Consider the following 17,919-nt stretch of genomic DNA (forward strand, 5'->3'; position numbering starts at 1 on the left):
CAAAGGGCATGTGGAGGTGGGGTGCTCCCAAAGGGTCCTCCCTTCATTGGCTGGCCACAACATTAACAACATGTTTTGATAGCCATTACAGGTCTAGCTTCAGTTGAAATGCATTGTAATGAAAGCCTACTTTTGAGGGTCACAAAAAGGAGCACATATAAAGGATGATAACAGACTTTGGTCACAATATAAAATTTATATTGGTGGTACCATACTAATTTTAGGAATTGTGGTGTATTCTAGGGTGCTTTAGGTTTTACCATGTTGATTCCTTCTCAATGATTTCATTTGTGTCACACTTGTGTCATAAAAATAGAAGTTAACTCTCCAGTTAATTAGGACACCGTGGGGAAGGAGGGGCAGGGGTTTGGACTCAGACAACGAAGAGCAGGGAAGAGGGATAAAAGCAGCAAGATGACCATCCCAGGCAGGTGGGAAGGCAAAAGCAGAAAAAACAATCACGCAGGGCAGGAGAGGGGGTAGTGGAAGAGCAACGGATCAAGGAGTGCAGCGGGTAGTGGGGCAAGGGCAGCAGGTCAACCATGAAGGACAGGCAAGAAAGGCTGTGGCAACTGTAGGAAAGTACCATCTTGCCTGGCATGTTACCCCCATATTTCACTGTATATATGTTGTTTTAGTCTATGTGTCACTGGGACCCTGCCAGGCAGGGCCCCAGTGCTCATAAGTATGTGCCCAATATCTGTTCCCCGTGTGATGCCTAACTGTCTCACTGAGGCTCTGCTAACCTCAACCTCAGTGGTTATGCTCTCTCTGCTTTCCAAATTTGCCACTAACAGGCTAGTGATTAAATTTACCAATTCACATTGGCATACTGGTACACCCATATAATTCCCTTTTATATGGTACTGAGGTACCCAGGGTATTGGGGTTGCTGAGGTACCCAGGGTATTGGGGTTCCAGGAGATCCCTATGGGCTGCAGCATTTCTTTTGCCACCCATAGGGAGCTCTGACAATTCTTACACAGGCCTGCCACTGCAGCCTGCGTGAAATAACGTCCATGTTATTTCACAGCCATTTACCACTGCACATAAGTAACTTATAAGTCACCTATATGTCTAACCTTCACCTGGTGAAGGTTGGGTGCAAAGTTACTTAGTGTGTGGGCACCCTGGCACTAGCCAAGGTGCCCCCACATTGTTCAGGGCAAATTCCCCGGACTTTGTGAGTGCGGGGACACCATTACACGCGTGCACTATACATAGGTCACTACCTCTGTATAGCGTCACAATGGTAACTCCGAACATGGCCATGTAACATGTCTAAGATCATGGAATTGTCACCCCAATACCATTCTGGTATTGGGGTGACAATTCCATGATCCCCCGGGTCTCTAGCACAGAACCCGGGTACTGCCAAACTGCCTTTCCGGGGTCTCCACTGCAGCTGCTGCTGCTGCCAACCCCTCAGACAGGTTTCTGCCCTCCTGGGGTCCAGGCAGCCCTGGCCCAGGAAGGCAGAACAAAGGATTTCCTCTGAGAGAGGGTGTTACACCCTCTCCCTTTGGAAATAGGTGTGAAGGGCTGGGGAGGAGTAGCCTCCCCCAGCCTCTGGAAATGCTTTGATGGGCACAGATGGTGCTCATCTCTGCATAAGCCAGTCTACACTGGTTCAGGGAACCCCCAGCCCTGCTCTGGCATGAAACTGGACAAAGGAAAGGGGAGTGACCACTCCCCTGACCTGTACCTCCCATGGGAGGTGCCCAGCGCTCCTCCAGTGTGTCCCAGACCTCTGCCATCTTAGAAACAGAGGTGTTGGGGGCACACTGGACTGCTCTGAGTGGCCAGTGCCAGCAGGTGACGTCAGAGGCTCCTTCTGATAGGCTCTTACCTCTCTTGGTAGCCAATCCTCCTAACTTGGTAGCCAAACCTCCTTTTCTAGCTATTTAGGGTCTCTGCTTTGGGGAATTCTTCAGATAACGAATGCAAGAGCTCACCAGAGTTCCTCTGCATCTCCCTCTTCACCTTCTACCAAGGATCGACCGCTGACTGCTCCAGGACGCCTGCAAAACCGCAACAAAGTAGCCAGACGACTACCAGCAACATTGTAGCGCCTAATCCTGCCGTTTTTTTCGACTGTTTCCTGGTGGTGCATGCTCTGGGGGTAGCCTGCCTTCACCCTGCACCAGAACCTCTGAAGAAATCTCCCGGGGGTCGACGGAATCTTCCCCATGCTAACGCAGGCACCAAAAGACTGCATCACTGTTCCTCTGGGTCCCCTCTCATCCCAACGAGCGTGGTCCCTGGAACACAGCAACTCTGTCCAAGTGACTCCCACAGTCCAGTGACTCTTCAGTCCAAGTTTGGTGGAGGTAAGTCCTTGCCTCCCCACGCTAGATTGCAAAGCTGTGTATCATGTGATTTGCAGCTGCTCCGGCTCCTGTGCACTCCTCCAGGATTTCTTTCGTGCACAGCCAAGCCTGGATCCCCAGGACTCCGTCCTGCAGTGCACAACCTTCTGAGTTGTCCTCTGACATCGTGGGACCCCCTTTTGTAACTTCGCCTGGACTCCTGTTCACTCTTCTTCCAAGTGCCTGTTGGGGTACTTCTGCGGGTGCTGCCTGCTTCTGAGAGGGCTCTCTGAGTTGCTGAGTGCCCCCTCTGTCTCCTCCTCCAAAAGGCGACATCCTGGTCCTTCCTGGTCCTCAGCATCACCCAAAGACCTCTACTGCAACCCTTGCAGCTAGCAAGGCTTGTTTGCAGTATTTCTGCATCGGAACACCTCTGCAAGCTTCAGCGCAACATGGGACATCCGTCTTCCAAAGGAGAAGTTCCTAGTCCTCTTCTTTCTTGCAGAACTCCAAGCTTCTTCCAACCAGTGGCAGCTTCCTTGCACCTTCATCTGGGGTTTCCTGGGCTCCTGCCCCCCCTGGACACTGTCGCGACTATTGGACTTGGTCCCCTTGTCTTACAGGTACTCAGGTCCGGAAATCCGTTGTCAGTGCACTGCTGGTGTTTGTTCTTCCTGCAGAATCCCCCATTCACGACTTCTGTGCTCTCTGGGGGTAGTAGGTGTACTTTACTCCTACTTTTCAGGGTCTTGGGGTGGGGTATTTTCTAACCCTCACTGTTTTCTTACAGTCCCAGCGACCCTCTACAAGCTCACATAGGTCTGGGGTCCATTTGTGGTTCGCATTCCACTTTTGGAGTATATGGTTTGTGTTGCCCCTATACCTATGTGCTCCTATTCCAACCTATTATATTTCTACACTGTTTGCATTACTTTTCTTGCTCTTACTTACCTAAGTTTGGATTGTGTACATATAACTTGTGTATAGCACTTACCTTCTTACTGGGGGTTCTCACTGAGATACTTTTGGCATATTGTCATAAAAATAAAGTAACTCTGTATATTGTGTTTTCTTATGATATTGTGCATATGATATAAGTGGTATAGTAGGAGCTTTGCATGTCTCCTAGTTCAGCCTAAGCTGCTTTGCCATAGCTACCTTCTATCAGTCTAAGCTGCTAGAAACACCTCTTCTAATAAGGGATAACTGGACCTGGCACAAGGTGAAAGTACCTTTGGTACCCACTACAAGCCAGGCCAGCCTCCTATAGCAACACATCAAACTATGGAGGGCAGGAGGGAGAGGAAGTGGCAGCGGGGCAAGAGGGATGGGGTATGAGCACAGGACAGAAGGGATAGGGTAGGGGCATACACTCGGACACTGAAGGGCAGAAGGAAAGTGGCAGGGGCAGCAAGCTGACCATATAGGGCAGGTGGCAGAGGTAGTAGAAGCACAATAGATCACACAGAGCATGCAGGAGGGCAATAACAGCACAAGAGACCATGGAGGGCAATAATGAAGAGGCAGCAGAATGTACACGAAGAACGGATGGCAGGGAGACGGCCAGGGGCAGTAAGCTGACCACGCAGGGCAGGTATCATGGGCAGTGGTAGCACAAAGGACCATGGAGAGCAGGAAAGTGGTGGGAAGGGTGTGCAAATGGGTAATAGAGAAGAGTGGATGGAGGCCAGTGCAGAAATCTAATTATGCAGGGCAGGCAGTAGAGGTAGTGGAGGCACAACAGACCATGAGAGGCAGGAGAGAAGGGATAGGGGCATGGGAATGGACTGTCAATTTGGACAACGGAGGGAAGGGGATAGGGGGCTGGGGTAACAAATTGATCATAGAGAGCAAGTTGGATAGGCAGTGGCAGACAACCAACGGTGCTGGGAAACCAGAAGAGGGAGTGGCAGCACAGTGGACCATAGAAGGCAGGAGGGAGGGGCAGTAGCAACACAACAGACTATGGAGGGCAGGAGGGAGAGGGCAGGGGCACACACAGACAACAAAGGGCAAGGGCAGTAGGACAGGGGTGGCAAGATGACCATGCAGGGCTTGTAAGAGGGGCAGTAGCAGCACAATGGTCCACCCAGTCCTGGTGTGTGAGATGACTGAGGCATGGGTTGGGAAAAAACGGGCAAAGGATGTGGGCAGGGACAACAGGCTAGGACAACAGCCTAAGAAGGGCAATTGAGAGGTGTGATGGCAGCACACCAGACCACTCAGAGCAGGAGGAGGGGCCAAGAACATGGATTCAGACAACAGAGGACAGGGAGGAGGTGATCCGCAGCAACATGGAGAGCAAGCAGGATAGGCAGTGGCAGGACAAACCACCAGACAGGACAGGAGTGAGAGGGCAGGGAACGACTTAGACAATGGAGGGCAGGAAGGAAAGAGCAGCAAGCTGATCATGGAGGACAGGAGGTGGGGGCAGATGGGTACACAGATGAACAACAGAGAACAAGCAGGAGACCATAGGAACAGGAGCAGCAAGCTGGCCATGGAGGGTAATCTGCAATAGGTTGTCTAACAGCAGAGGGTTGGCCTATGCCAACCCCCAGTTGTGAATGGCCGAAGACCATGTGTAATAGAGGTGTTGGCTGAATACATAAAAAAAATCCTAGAAATTCACTGAAACAAAATAAAAGTAAAATAGATGTTATAGTCAGATATGGTAATATGATCTTCCCTAACATTAGAAATCTCCAGAAACTCACTAAAAAAACAACGGTTAAAGTGACATTATAGTTAGCTATGGCAGGATCATAGCTTACACTAGAAAATAGTAAAATTTCCCCCTTAAAAAACAAAGGTAATGTTAACAGTAGGTGTTGAAATGAGTTGCAAACTAACCAGTTATAGTTCAGCTCAAACAGCTCACTATAACTTGCACCACTTTCATGCACTGCTTAAGACCACACATATTACATCACTCATGGCATGTTAAATAGCATCATTGATGACATCCCAAATTACAGATATAAAATAAGAATATCAGTCTTTACTACAGCCAATGGGTAGTAAAGTACCATGATGTAATACAACGTGCTGTAAAGGTCAATGTGTTGAAAAGCTTATGTGGTAAAGGTATGAGTAGTAACAACTGATATATTTCTGGTGCAATCATCAATGCCTATATCTATATTCAATGAAAAGCCAAAGGTTAAAGCTTATAGTTATAGTTAGGAAAACGTAAAATCCCTATCCAGACCCAGTTTAAACTACACAAACATTTAAACTTCTAAAGTTATAGTAATAACTTTCATTTACAAGTTATCTTCCACCTTCAAACTATTATAAGCGAACTGTAGGTCGTAAACTAGAGTAGAGAGGAGTGATGTGTTGTATAGAAGAGTGTTGTATAGTGAAATAGAGTGTTGCACAATAGAGTGTATGGGCATAGAGTGGAATACAGAGTTGAACAGTGGAGTGTATGGGGATAGAGTGGACTAGAATGTCGTAGGGTGCCATGAAGTGTGGTAGACTTTTATACAGAGGAGTTATATAGAATGAGGGAGAGTGTCATACAATGGAGTAACATAGAATGGAGTTGTATACACTGTAGTTGCGTTGAGTGGATTACCATAAAGTGGAGTAGCATACAATGGAATAGCATACAGTGGAATACTGTACAGTGGAGTGTTGAAAAGTGGAGTGGCATAGAGTGGAATATTGTAGAGTGGAGTAGGGCACAGTGGATTTGCAAAGAGTGGGGTGGCATAAGCTGAAGTGGCATATTGAGGAAATTGTTATAAATCTGGATGACGTCTCATACGGTAGAGCGGAGTGGTGTGTCATACAGTGTTGGAAACTATCATAGAGTGGAGTAGAGTGTTGTACAATAGAATGTGCATACATAGAGTTGAGTGCTAATTTCGACAGATGAGTGTACTGGGATAGAGTGAAGTAGAGTCTAGCAGATTAACACAGAGGCCCTCATTCTGACCCTGGCGGTCGGCGGAGAGACGGCGGTCGGACCGCGAACAGACCGGCGGTATTAAAAATGGCATTCTGACCGCGGCGGTCCCCGCCGCGACCGACCGCCACTTCTCCACTCCGACCGCCGCGGCGGTCATGACCGCGGGGCTGGAGTTTGCGCACTCCGGCCCGGCGGTCGTCCCAAGACCGCCAAGGGTATTATGACCCTGCCTACCGCCGCGGTTTCTTGCGGGCGGGAACCGCCGTGCGAACCATGGCGGTAAGCACTATCGGGGCCAGGGAATTCCTTCCCTGGCACTGATAGGGGTCTCCCCCACCCCCCACTACCCACCCGAGTCCTCCCCCCACACCCTCCACCCCCCTGCCACCCCCCAGAGGTGGTACGAACCCCCTCCCCACCCCCACCCCGACATGCACATACATGCACCCTGACATGCACACACCCCCAACATGCACATATACACACCCCCTACACACACATACACAACGGGGACACATACCCGCACACATACATGCAGACATGCGCACCTGCCGAACAGCACACATTACCCATAGACACAGCAGCACCCCCCGCCCGCATACACGCACTCACACACCCCCTCTACACACTCACAAGCACACCCCCATGCACGCCCACATCACACAACACCCCCCCACCCCCTCCCCTCACGGACGGTCCACTTACTTTGTGCGTTGGTCCTCCGGGAGGCGACGGGAGCCATGGGGAGGTGACCGCCAACAGAAGACCGCCAACAGAAGACCGCCACACAGAAATGTGGGTCGTAATTCTGTGGGCGGTGTTCTGCTGGCGTGGCGGTGGAGGTTGACCAGTCTCCACTTTCCCGCCGACCGCCAGTGTGACTGCTGGCGGTTTTCCGGCGGAACGCTCCCAGCGGTCAGAATGCGCACAGCGGCATACCGCCACGGTCGCCGGTCTTCACCGCGGCGGTAACTCGGCGGTCTTGCGAAAAGACCGCCAAGGTCAGAATGAGGGCCAGAGTGTAGTAGAGTTTTGGAAAGTACAGTTATATAGAGTGGAGGAGAGTACACTTAAATGGCGTGGCATGGAGTAGTGTACCGTGGAGTGGCATAAAGTGTAATAGCGTAGAGTGGAGTAGCATAGACTGGAGTGACGTACAGTGGAGTGGCGTAAAGTGTAATATTGTATAGTGTAGTAGCGTACATTGGAGTGGTGTACAGTGAAGTGGTTTAGACTTGAGTGATGTATTTTGGTGTGGGGCAGACCACCTAATGCTCTAAGATTTGAGGTAACTTGGCCGAGCAATTAGGTCAATCTTAGAGACGTGCTAGGCATTTGTTGTACTCACAATATCAATAAATGTGAACACACACTCAAAAGAATAACTCAAGACCAATTCACAGAAATACTTCATATCTCTATAAAAATTTTAAGACCAAGATCATCAAAATCGGTTAAGTACATTTTAAGTTATGATTTTTTAAAGTTTAGCAAAAATAGTATTTTTGTGCGTAATTACACACCATAGGAATCAATGGGAGAAAACTTTAAAAATGACTACAAAATCAGGCAATGCATTTACCAATGTCTCCATCTGTTTTAAGGTCTAGGTCATCAAGTGGTCGTGTGGGCCAGCCGGAAAAGTTTGGGTAGTTCCCGGTTCAAGCGGGAGCAGCTGCTGAAAGTCTTGGAGCATGTGCAGGATGGGAGAGGGGGACTACTGGGAAATGCACTGCACAGGCGAACCTCAAGGCAAGTCAGGTGAGTCCTCTTAGAGTATAGATGTCTCAAGGGGTAGGGGACCCTTGGAGCATAGCTGGTTCTCCAGTAGCAGGTAGCCCACACAAGAGCTGTGTACAAATGTGCCATTGGAATTAGGAGGCAGGTCACTTGGAGGAGAGTTTGCAGGGCAGCAGGGCCACTAAGGGGGTCTTATACAGTTTCTAAGTCCTTCAACTGGGGATTGCTTCTGGTCCTCGGAGAGTCCAAAATAGGCTTTTCTTCTTGGTGTCTGAGGTTGGGGGTCCAGTATCCCTGGCTATTGTATGGTTCAGCTCCTGGAGACCGCAGTGCCACCAAACTTGGCACAATTGCAGAGTGTGTCCTCTGGGTCCATCAGGTGGAATTTGGTTTGGCTGCTTTGTTCAGTTCTTTGATCAGTGGCTGGTCAGTGACCTGGACTTCACTGGTTCTTGCTTCCTGGTTGCAGAGAGTGATGCCTTCACTCTGGAAAGGAGGTCTTTGGCAATTTTCAGGAGGTTGGAGGTCTTTTGGGGTTACTTAGAGTCTATATGATGTCCAGTCAACCCCTTCATGCGATTGTCAAATCCTGGGTGCAGTAGGCAGGGTTTGGTGCTTTTGTCTTGGTGCAGCAGGACTTCAGTTCTCAAGCCTTAGGTATTCTTTGTTTCTTGCCTTTTTGTGTCCGTCAAATCTGTTCTGTAGGTCTAGGGATGCCCACTAATTACTGCATTTAGGGGAGTGCCTTGTAGTGGCCAATGTGCCATCTACCTTAGGGTGGCTACACCCACTACGTGACCACTTCCTGTAGGCAGAGGTCACACCCCTATTCCTGATTGGCTATTTTCCTACCATGCAAGGTGGAGGAATATTAAATGCAGAGGTCACCTCACCTGCAACACCTTCAGGATGGTGCAGGTTGGGGGTGGACACTCCTCCTGGCATTTGTGTATTATCCCGCTGTTGCTCCCGCCAAAAGTGGGAGTATGCCACAAGTGTGGCCATCTGCTGCTAGCAGCAGGGCTGGGGTTTGAGTTTCAAGGGCGGCAAGCCCTTTGAATCTCGCCGACAGGGCAGTGCACATTCCTTAGGGGGAGGATGTGTAACACCTCTGCCCAGGAAGAGCTTTGTTTTCTCATCCCAGAGAGCAAAGGCCCTCACCCCAGGGATCCGGAATCTTGTCTGGTGGTGGCAGGCTGGTTAGGACCAGCCAGCAACCATGCCAGCATTAGTTTGCTTTTGCAGGGGTCACATCCAAGGTGGCCCCTGGGTACATTTTGCAATACATCCAATACTGGTACCAGTTTGGATTTACTGTTCTGAGTTGTTCTATACCAGATTGGCCATCATCGACCCCTGCCCTCACCACATCTTCAACAAAGCCAGCAAAATCATCACACCCATACTCCAGCATACCATCAACCTCTCCTTTGAAACTGCCACCTTCACAGAGAATTGGAAACACACCGAGATCAAACCTCTACTGAAGAAACCCACCGCCGACCTGACAGACCTCAAGAAACTACCAGCCCATCTCCCTGCCTCCCTTTCTGGCCAAAGTCATTGAGAAGGCAGTCAACAAACAACTCACCACCTTCCTGGAAGCCAACAACATCCTTGACCCCTCTCAGTCAGGATTCAGAAGCAACCATAGCACCGAGACCACCATCCTTGCCGCCACAGACGACATCCGCACCTTCCTCGACCGAGGCGAGACCGTCGCCCTCATACTCCTAGACCTTTCTGCTGCCTTCGACACTGTCTCACACGACATCGTCTTCACCCGCCTTCACGTCGCCGGCATTTGAGACTCAGCACTGCAATGGCTCTCCTCGTTCCTCACCGGCAGAACATAGAGGGTCTGACTCCCCCCCCTTTTTCTCGGAAGCCACCAAGATCAGCTGCGGTGTCCCCTAAGGATCCTCGCTCAGTCCCACCCTCTTCAACCTCTACATGACCCCACTAGCCGCCATCGTCAGGAGTCATGCACTCAACATCGTCTCATACGCCAATGACACCCAACTGATAGTCTCCCTCACCAACAACCTGACCACTGCCAAAAACAATTTCCACAAAGGAATGAAAGAAGTCGCCACCGTGATGAGATAGTTGCTTCAAACTGAACTCCGACAGAACAGAAGTCCTAATCCTCAGCTCCACACCCTCCGCCTGGAAAGAGTCCTGGTGGCCCTCCACCCTCGGAAACGTCCCCCCGACCACGCCCGCAACCTTAGACTCATCGCTCTCAGTGGACCAACAAGTGAGCGCAGTCTCATAGGGTTGCTTCCACCCACTGCGCATGCTTCGAAAAATCTACAAGTGGATCCCCACTGAAGTCAGAAGGACAGTCACCCAGGCCCTTGTCAGCAGCCGCCTCAACTACGGCAATGGAACCACTGGGAAAACCCAGAAAAGACTACAATGCATCCAGAACACCTTCGTCCATCTCATCAAGAAAACCCCACGACACAGCCACACCTCTGGCCTCCTAAGAGACCTACACTGGCTGCCTATCGACAAGAGAATCACCTTCAAGCTCCTGACTCACGCCTACAAGGCCCTACATGACGCCAGACCAGCCTACCTCAACCACAGACTCACATTCTACACTCCCGCCAGACAACTCCGCTCCGCCGACCAGGCCCTCTCAAAGGCCCCCAGCATCCGGAAAACCACAGCCAGAGGAAGATCCTTCTACCACATTGCCGCCAAGACCTGGAACACCTTCCCCATCCACCTCATGCAATCTCCCACCCTGTCTCAGTTCATGAAGGACCTCAAGACGTGGCTCTTCGACTGATCCTAATCACCCCCCTTCCTCCTCCAGTGCCTTGAGAAACTCACAAATTAATGATTGATTGATTGATTGATTGATCATGTAGCTGTGAAACTCGTACTGACCAATGTCCAGCTCATGCATTTAAATTGGCTGCTCTGTACACTTACTATGTCCCAGGTTTGGCAAGGACACAGTAGGAGCATATTGCTCATGCATCTATGCCCACACATGCAGTACAGTGCACCCTGCCTTAGGGCTGGAAGGCCTGCCCGATGAGTGGTTTCCCTCTATTGCATGCAGTGTGCAGTGGGCAGGTCATACAGGTTGTGTGCCATGTCATGTTTGCATTTTAGGATTGCACAGGACACTCAGCCTGCAATGGAAGTGCTCAGTAGATTTGGATACAGGGTCCCTGAGGGTGGCACAATTTGTGCCTCTGCCCCCAGGGGCCTGCTCTTACTACCCCCTGCCCTGGGTACCGAGTACCATTTACTAGGGACTTATAGTGGCAGCTAAACGTGTTGCCAGTTGTGCCAATGCATCACAACAGTTTTGGTAAAGAAATCGGGCCCAGGGATCCTGTTTAGCAGGGGCCCTGGGCACTACAACTTAGAAATCAAATCATATACCAGGCAAAAAGTGGGGGGCTAACCATGTCAAAAGAGGCCCTTTCTCACACAGTGGAGTAGTGTAGACTGGAGGAGTGTACAGTGGAATGGGGTAAAGTGAAGTGGCATACAGTGGAGTGGCGCGGAGAGTGGAGTGGCGCAGAGTGGAGTGGTGTAGAGTGGAGAGGTGTCCAATAGACTAGCATACAATAGAGTGGCATCGAGTGGGCTGGTGTACAGTGGAGTGGCACAGATTTGAGTATGATACAGTGGATTAGCTCAGAATGGGGTGGCATACACTGAAGTGGGGTTGAGTAAATTGTTATAAATTCAGGTGGGTTCTCATACAGTAGAGTGGAGTGCAGTGTCATTCAGTGTGGGAAACTGTCACAGAGTGGAGGAGAGTGTTGTACAATACAGTGTATGGGCATAGAGTTGAGTGCAAATTTGGACAGACGATTGTACTGAGATAGAGTTGAGTAGAGTCTAGTAGAGTGACTCAGGGTATAGTAGAGTTTTGTAGAGTGCAGTGATATAGAATGGAGGAGAGTACACAGGAGTGGCGTAGAGTGCAGTACCATACAGTGGAGTGGCAAAAAGAGGATTGGCATACAGCGGAGCAGCTTAGACTGGTGAGGTAAAAAGTGAAATGGCATAAAGTGTAATACTATATAGTGTAGTAGCATACCGCGGAGTAGTGCACAGTGAAGTGGTTTAGACTGGAATGATGTATTGTGAGTTGGGGTAAAGTATAATAGCATACAGTGGAGTGAGGTAGAGTGGACTGCCATACAGTAGAGGGGCAAAGATTGATGTTGCATAGAGTGTGATATTGTAGAATGAAAAGGTGAACAGTGGAATAGCTTAGAGGGGTGGTGTAAAGTAGAACAGCGTAGTGAAGTGGTGTACAGTGGAGTGTGTAGACTGGAGAAGTGTACAGTGGAGTGGGGTAGAGTGAAGTAGGATACAGTGGAGTGACGCAGAGTGGAGTGTGCTCAATGGACCAGCACATAATGGAGTGGCATTGAGTGGAGTCGTGCACATTAGATTGGAGTAGCCTGGAAAAGCGTATAGTGGAGTAGCATGCAGTGCAGTGGCATACAGTGAAGTGGTATAGACTGGAGTGGTGTATACAGGAATGGAGTAGAATGTAATAGCATGCAGTAAAATGGCGAACATTGGAATGGGGTCCAATCAAATAGCATAGAATGGAGTGGCTTAGAGTAGAGTGCCATACGCTGGAGTGGCTTAGAGTGGAATAGCATACAGTGGAGTGACGTACAGTGGAATAGCGTACAGTGGAGTGTTGTAGAGTGGAGTGGCATACAGTGGAATATAATAGAGTGGAGTGGCATACAGTAGAATGGCGTAGAGTGGAATAGTGTATAGCGTAATAGTGTTCAGTAGAGTGGCATATAGTGGTGTGGTGTGGCGTAGACTGGAGTGATGTATGGATGAGTTACATACAGCGTAATAGTGTAGTGTAGAGTGGCATAGAGTGGAGACTCGTACAGTGGAGAGGTGTAGATTGTAGTGTAGTAGAGTGGAATAGCATATAGTAGAGTGGCTACAGTGGTGTCACATTCTGCTGTACATGAAAGTTAGCAGCAATGTAGATTATAGTGTGCAGAGTTGCATTTCTTCAGATTTACAAATCATTGCAGAGCGACACATGGTAGCCTTGCGTTCCTTTGTAAATCTGACTTCAATATTGGATTGCCCATGTGATACCATGAGCGGTGCAAGGGTACAGCAATCCATTAATACAGCTAGGCCTGAATTATGTTTTGGCCCATGGTATACAGTGATAACTTTTCAGTACACTGTGGTACAAGGCGATGACTAGCCAGTACATAATTAAGTAATAGCTATTTTTATAGAATTAAGAGGCAGCCATATTGTTTGTACTACAAGTTGGTTGTGTAGTTGTGGATGTATTCTATATAAGTGTGCATTTGTTGATAGATTTCCATTAACATGTGACCATAAATGGGTCTTTCAGTTGTTCTTGTAGTAAATCTGCAACTTTACATAAACAGTCTAGTTTAGGCTTCCTTGCTAATTTTAGCAGGATTATGCTACATATTAAGGCCAAAGTGAATGGAAGGCAGTTATTGTTATAAAAATTGAGATTATTATTATTTTCTTAGTTGCTCTTAGACCTCACTGCCTTGGGGTGGTCTTCCCCCAAACCTTTTGCCTGTTTGCCTCATATTTAGCTGATTTCTTTTTGTTGGCCTCATGACTCTGAGCACTTTACCACTCTGTGCTCTCTTCCCTAAACATGGGTTAATTGGTACATCCAAAACTGGCATACTGAATTTATTTATAAATACCTAATAAAATGCCCTACATGTGCCCAGGGCCTGTACATTAAGTGCTACTATGGGACTGCAGCACTGCTTTTGCCAAGTACTCAAGTAGCCCTTAAAAATGTTTCAGGACTGCCATTGCAGAGCTTTATGTGTAGTTACACTGCTGTATTGACTTGGTATTTAAAATCTCTTGCCAAGCCTTAAACTCTCTTTTTATTACATATAAGTCACCCCTAAGGTAGGCCGTAGGTAGCCCATAGGACAGGGTGCTGTGTAATTAAAAGAGAGGACATGTAGTTTTACATGTCCTGGAAGTGAAAAACTTCCAAATTCTTTTTCTACTACTGTGAGGCTTCCCCCTTTCATAAGTTAACATTGAGACCTCCTTAAAAGGTAGACATTTCATGTTTATTATCTATGGAATGATAATAATAAATCCTCTTTAATGGGAAAGTCAGATTTATTGTTAGAATTTTTAAAATACCACTTTTAGAGAGTTGGCATTTTCCTGCTTCTAGCCCTGTGTGCCTGCAACCTATCTCCAATTCATGGTCTGGAGTGGGGTGAGAGCTGGGCTTGTGCATTCCCTCTAGACAGCCACACACAAAGGGAGTTTAGGTGTGACTGATGGCCATCAACATGCTGATAGGTGATCCTGGGCAGGATGGGAGGGAGGAGCTGGGCACAGCCTCACACTAACACCTGAATAGGCAGTGTCCTGTCCCCACACAAAGGGCTGAATACCTCCCTGTAGTGAGCCTGGAGCCAGGGTAGGAAGAAAGGACCTGTGTGGACTTCAAAAACCTTCTTTGATGTCACCCTCACTTCAAAGGCACAACTGGGTATAAGTATTGGCCCTCTGACTATACCAACTCAATACACTTCTGGACCTGTGTGTACCTTACCTGGAAGAAGGACTGCTGTGCTGCAAAAAGGACTGCTGTTCTGTAAGAACTGTTTTCTTTCTGCGCTGACCAGCTGCCTGCTGCCCTCTTGCCTGGGGAAGGGGAACTGGACCTCCAACCCCCCATCTTGAACCCAGAACCCCAGAGAGACTCCAGGGGCTAGTCTGCTGGCCTCCTGATCTCAGCCTCAGGGACATAACAAGCTCCCCACAGCTCCTGGGCCCATCTTCCACAGGCCCCTGGCCCCCCTGAGGCACATCTCAGGTCCTGGGTCTTTGAAAGTGTTTTTGGGCTCTTGAAATCAATCTTTTGGTTTCTTCGCAACTGCGAACAAGCCAGCTCACTCCAGAACTGAGGCACTCACCTGATTAATCAGCGCTAGCCACCACAAGTTTGTTTCTTTGAACAGCAAGCACAGCCACTCGTGACCATGAGGCACCAGCACGCCTGTCCACTATGTCCAGACAACTCATCACACCTACATACCACTGTCAGCAATGCTCTCCTCGCTCCTGGAGAACTTCTTTCCTGTGAACTGGACTCTTGGCCCAACTCTTGAGAAGGTGAAACTTCAGCTAGAGTTATCTGGGACTGTATCCAACTTGGGCTTCATCACAGTCAGTCTGAACTTTTGGATTCAACTCGGTCTAGCACGACCAGTATCCTTGGTTAGCACTTTATGATTCTAAGCACTATATTTAATTTAATCTTTAAAAATGCATCACTCCTGTTATACTTATTGGATTTTTGTTGTGTGGTCTTGTTTTATTCATAAAAATTGAAGCTATTTTTCTAAACTGGTGTGGAGTCTTTTTGTGGTGTTTTCACTGTTACTGTTTGAAATACTGCACACATACTTTACACATTGCCTCTTATGTTAAGCCTGCTCTCCTTGTCAAGCTACCATAGGGTGAGCACAGGTTACTTTAGAGTGTGTATCTCCTAAGCTAATTTTCCTGTCTATCTTGCTGCCAAGAAGAGGGGTCAGGACAGGGGGATCGGTCATCTCCGCCATTTAAAGAGACCTGGGCTGCATTACAAAGGCAACTAGGCCTTTAAACTTCCCACCCTGGAATGTCCATCCTGCCTGGCAGAGGTGTCTCTGGCCTCCGAGATCGCTGGCTCTCAGTGGCTAAGGTGGCTGAACTGGTCAGGACTAGTCAGTCAACAAACTAGTAGCTGGTAGGTTTTCAAGGGGTCACCTCTAAGGTGCCCTCTGGGTACATGTATTGGTAAATCCAAGACTGGCATCAGAGTGGTTTCACCAATATGAGATTTTTGACACCAAACATCCCTATCTTTAGTGAAACCATCTTGTAGCTGGGGAACTCGTATTGGCCAATGTCCAGCACATGCACTTAAAATGGCTTCCTTGGTCAGTTGCTATGTCTGAGAATTGACAAAGACATAGCAGGGGCATATCTGCTCGTACAGAGATGCCCTCACATGTAATATAATGCACTCTGCCTTACGGTTAGGTGCAGTGTTAGGGGACATGGCACACAGGCTGTGTGCCATGTCGTGCTTTCAATTTTGTCTATACCAAGAAAAAGCAGCCAGCAATGGCAGCCTGTCATGTGCTTTCTAGCTTGGCATGGATGGCAGTGTGCTCCTTACTGGAGCTGCTCTCTGCCTAACCTTGGGAACTACCCAGAGTTCTCTCTTCTTTTTTGTGATTAGGAATTGAATAAGGTCACAGACATGGAAGTGGAAGGTTAAGCGATGATTTCGATAGAAATAATGCAATAAGCTACAGGGCACGCTGGGAGAAAATAAAATAAAAAAAACAACACTCTACTTAAGAGATTACAGAGTTGATGAAACTTTGGCAACCAGGAGGTGCTGTATATTGGCTTTCTCATGAAGAAGTGAATGCACCTATTCCCAAAACAATTAAATGTTCAAGTAAATTGCATTACACAGGTTAGTGGTCTAGTATTTCAAGATGGAATACATCATAAGATTGTGCACAACAATAAATTTATATTGTAAATATTAAGGCCCTCATTACGAGTTTAACGCATGGGAAAGCCCGTCAGTCAAACTCCAGACAGGGTGGCCACCACTTTAGTGGAGACCACCCCACCAGACCTATTAGGTGTTTCCTGCCAGTCTGACGGGTGGAAACCATCGGCCTAACAGGAAACAGGCAGCAGCATTGTCTCCGGCTCAAAATCGAGCCGTGGCAATACTGTCGTCTGTAGGGTGCACCAGAACCCTCGCAATGCTCACTGTCTGCACACTTGTTGAGACGGCTGAACCCTGGTGGCCTGACCACCAGGGAATTATTGTGGCGGTTGGACCACCACAGCAGCGGCGGTTCTGACTGCCACCGCCAGGCTGGCGGTCTTTAGACTGACAGCCACGTAATGAGGCCCTAAATTTGGTACATGAAAGGAATAAATTATTGCAAAATACCAGCATAAAAAAAAGTTTTGTTAATTGTATTTTAGGAGAGTAATAATAAGTTTTACAGTTAATGCAATGAATTAAGTTTCCTGTTTATTAAGTTCTATGTCTATGACGACAACAGAAATCATGTGATCAAATATAACCAGAAATATAATGGTGGTTCCTTATTGTGAACTAGGCTGTCCCTTACAGCCTAAACTCGTTAAGCAGTGATATGTAATTAAAAGTGGAGATTGCGGAACAGAGCTTCATGTGTCAGCGCCTGTTTGTTCAAACAGTGTGAAGTATATTATATATTTAAATGTGTGTTTGTGTGTAAATATGAGCTTGCATCAATTACAGAGCTTTGAATTGTATAACCATCAATAACTGCTATCATTTACCCTAATACGAGTCCTATTAGAGCAGATCAAACACATTTGAGCTTTTTCTAAATTAGAACTAAGGGGAGGAGGTGTGTCATTGGTAAAAGAGTGATGAATGGAAGACTTCCATCTGTATCTGGTTTGGCTATTTAAATGTACAGTAATGGCATTTGGGTTATGCAAGTTCTCTGCAGCATTTCAATTTTTTTAAATAAAAGAAGCATTATCTGAATATTTAGACCAATTTGCAATTGTCTATCTGGCTGATAGTCCTAGCTTTTCTAAATATCAAGAGAGGCATAGAAGTATTGCACTGCCTAAGAAAAAATCAATTATTTGTGAAGCTAGAAAAATACTCTTTCATCAGGAAACTATAGATTTCTTGGGATTTATGATTTCTCCTCACTGATTACTTATGGGTTTTAAGAAGGTGGAAGCAGCTTCCAACTAACTCTCTAGTAAAAGCGCAAAGGAGATTCAGGGCCTGATTGCGAGTCTGGTGTTCACAAGTCCGCCAGACTCACGGTGGCGGTCGGACCGCCGCGGCTTTGGCAGTCCACCGGCCGC

The 17,919-nt window shown here is 47.9% G+C and overlaps 1 protein-coding gene across 3 annotated transcripts in view; it reads right to left on the minus strand.

Annotated features, from left to right (window-relative positions):
• MCTP1 (multiple C2 and transmembrane domain containing 1) overlaps window positions 1–17,919 on the minus strand; it is a 2,197,525-nt gene that overhangs the window by 1,910,779 nt on the left and 268,827 nt on the right. The gene's annotated exons all lie outside the window — the stretch shown is intronic.

The sequence above is a fragment of the Pleurodeles waltl genome, chromosome 1_1, assembly GCF_031143425.1.
Source record: "Pleurodeles waltl isolate 20211129_DDA chromosome 1_1, aPleWal1.hap1.20221129, whole genome shotgun sequence".
Classification (NCBI taxonomy): Eukaryota; Metazoa; Chordata; class Amphibia; order Caudata; family Salamandridae; genus Pleurodeles; species Pleurodeles waltl.